The sequence below is a fragment of the Amblyomma americanum genome, chromosome 1 (assembly GCF_052857255.1).
Source record: "Amblyomma americanum isolate KBUSLIRL-KWMA chromosome 1, ASM5285725v1, whole genome shotgun sequence".
NCBI classification, from domain to species: Eukaryota; Metazoa; Arthropoda; class Arachnida; order Ixodida; family Ixodidae; genus Amblyomma; species Amblyomma americanum.
The window spans coordinates 252,649,473-252,652,782 of NC_135497.1; positions in this window are offsets into that span (position 1 = coordinate 252,649,473).

Consider the following 3,310-nt stretch of genomic DNA (forward strand, 5'->3'; position numbering starts at 1 on the left):
CGACTACCCTTAGGGAACAGAATCAGCATGTTCTTTTTATTTCCTCTGCACGAAAAAGCAACTGCATTGCTGAGCAAATTCCGAGTCCCCGATTCTTTACCCCATTTACACCGCCACGAAATGCGAGCGGTGTTATTTTATGACGTGTACCCCTCCGAGCTCTCGTCGGATCAGAGAAAACAAAGGCAAATCAAATTGCTCGGCCTGCCGATGAGGCGGACCTTTCGTACAGTATTTATCAACTGGTGGTGCCTGTTGAAGGTGGGGATCGGGGTCGCTTCTCGACACAACCTCGGTCAAGATGACGCCCGCTCCGTCCAGGACAGGAGTGCCACTGAGTGAAGGATTCGTTAGTGGAGGAAGAAGACTTGGTTTATTTTACATATTTACAAGCTTTTGAGTTCTGAAGTGAGCTCCTTCAACTGCATCTGCAGTCCAGTTTTATACACTGCGTCTTCCCTAGATTCCCCAGGTAGGGGACGCCCTCGCCGTGGTGGGTGTGGACAAAACTTTCACTATCACACACAAACAGACACCTCCGCACACATTGACACGGCCCTGGCATAAGTTGAGCCCGAGGGAGAGGGGTGTGCGGCCAGGACCCCGTCAGGCTGGCAGGCGACGTCAGGTGGTCGGCCCGCTCTCCGCCGGTCGGTGACCTTCGAAGAAACCGAGGCGCAGCCCCGTCGGGAGATAATCCCTAGTGGTTCTGCCATTAGCGATGGCCGGCGAAGCCTGCAGACAAGCCACTGTAGCGATCCGTTCCGACGCTGGTGCGCTGGTGCTGTGCCCGTGAGGCCAGGGATAGTCGGGTCGGTGGAGACGTCTGGGAAAATCGGAAGACATCCGGAACCACTTCGCGGCGCGTGGCAGCGACTTTTTAAAGGGATTTTCGCAGAACCCTGCTACCCGCTTGTCCCACGCAGCAACGACCGGGCGAGCGCGGTAAATGCACCCCGCAGACACCTGGCGAGAGATTCTGTCTTGGTGGCAATCCTCGAGACATGCTGGCGCCAATCCTAATAACAGCTGGCGGCCATTCCTAATAACTCCTCCGCGGCCAGGAAAATCTCGTTCGGCCAGTGGTAGCAATTCCTTGCCGATGAGAGATGGGCTGGTCTTGGGAATCGGATGACCGGTTATCTTCTGCGAGCACCAAAACAACCCCCAAACCTCCCACAATGGCAAACAGCGGCCGGTTCGGCCCCATCAACAAGGCTCCACACGACGCGAAAGCACCCAGTCTGTGCCCCTGATCCACCAGGCTTATCCCAACAGATAAGGTAATAACATAACAAATTCCGACTCCGAGTGGTTCCGCCATCTAAGTCAACGTATCATGGATATTTGGGCCACAACAAAGTCAGAGCCGTGCATGAAATGGATCGAAGTAGATAACTAAACCTGAAAAAAAAAACATACATAGGTCCGCTAGTAACACACACACACACGCACGCACACACACACACACACGCACGCACGCACGCACACGCACACGCGCACACACACACACGCACACGCGCGCGCACACACACACACACACACACACACAAAAAAAAAAGCTGGAGGACCCTTTTCACCTTAAGCACTTCAGAATAGCCTGCTTAAACAATCGGCATTGCCATTCATTTTCCCTTTCTTATACCTCACAGAGAAGTACTCCTGAAGGATGAGGCTCCACCGCAGCAAGCGTCCGTTCTTTTGAGACATCTGCCTCAGCCACGTGAGTGGGCAGTGATCCTTCTCAAAAACGAATTTTGATCCGTATAGGTAGCATGACAGTTTTTGTGCTGCCCAGACTAAGCATGCGCATTCTTTTTCTGAGGCGCTGTAAGCTTCCTCCCTTAGCGTCAGTTTCCAGCTTGCGTACAGGATGGGATGCTCTTCGTTGTCTTTTCCGACCTGACTCAATACAACGCCCATCCCCCTATCACTCGCATCGCACTGAACTACAAACTCTTTGGTGTAGTCAGGCGTCCGCAATACGGGCCGTGAAATGAGTACTTTCTTGAGCTCTTGAAAGGCGCTCTCCTTTGCTTCATCCCAAAAAACCCTTTCGGGCTCTCCCTTTCGTAGCGCATCTGTCAATGGACTCGCTCGTTGAGAATAGCGAGGAATGTACCTGTGATATTACCCAACAAGCCTCAGAAAAGAGCGGATGTCTTTCTTTGTTCGAGGCGTTGGAAAGTCCGCTATGGGCTTAATTTTAAGTTCCGAAGGCTGCCTAGTTCCACGAACTACAATGTGTCCCAGGTAGGTCACTTGTGAACAACAAAAGTTACACTTTTCAGACTTCAGTGTGAGCCCAGCGTCCCCTAACCTTGCCAACACGCTTCTCAGATGCGCGATATGCTCCTCCCAGCTGCTCGAAAAAATGGCTATGTTGTCCAAGTAGGGGACTGCATAGCTCTGCATGTCTTTAAGTACAATATCCATTAATTTGGAGAAACTATACGGTGCGTTCTTGAGGCCGAAGCTTAAAACTAGAGGTCTGAATGTCCCAATGGGTGAAATGAAGGCGGCATAGCGGCTCGAGGTGTCTGAGAGAGGAACCTGCCAATATCCCCTCACCAGATCTAACGTAGAGATGAACTGTGCCCCACTTACCCGCTCCACTGTCTCTTCAATATTGGGAATCGGATAGAGCTGGTCTCTGGTGATTGCATTGAGTTTTCGATAGTCCACGCATGGACGAGGCTCTTTACCTGGCACTTCGACGAGAATCATAGGGGAAGTGTAATCACTTTCAGTTGGTTCGATTACCCCGATTTCGAGCATTCACTTAATCTCCGTCTCTAAGATCTGCCGTTGACGTGGTGACACTCGATAAGCTCTTGACCTGATTGGTTCGGAGGAGGTCAGCTCGATCTCGTGAGTGATCAGGTCAGTTTTCCCTGGCCGACTGCTAAACATCGCTTTGAATTCCCCCAAAAGACCCTTAAGTTCATCTACCTGTTCCTCTTTCAGGACACCAGCCCTCGCAGAGCGCGCAAGAATGTCCTGGACGCTGCAATCCGCATCGCGGTCTGTTGCTAACTCAGGTAGATCAGCATGTATTTCCTCGGGTGCGTTTAACATCATATTTACCACCTCCTCCCTGCCTACATAAGGTTTCATCAAATTGCAGTGGTAGATAGTGACCTCATTTCTCTTGCCGGGTTTTTTCAGGACGTAGTTTGTTTCTGACAGCCTGTGCTGAACTTCCACCGGACCCTCCCACTGCACTTCCATTTTGGTTTCTGGTTTCCCGACTCGTTGACATGCGTCACACGACTTCACGTACCGCTCCACGTTTTTGAAGCACCCTGGC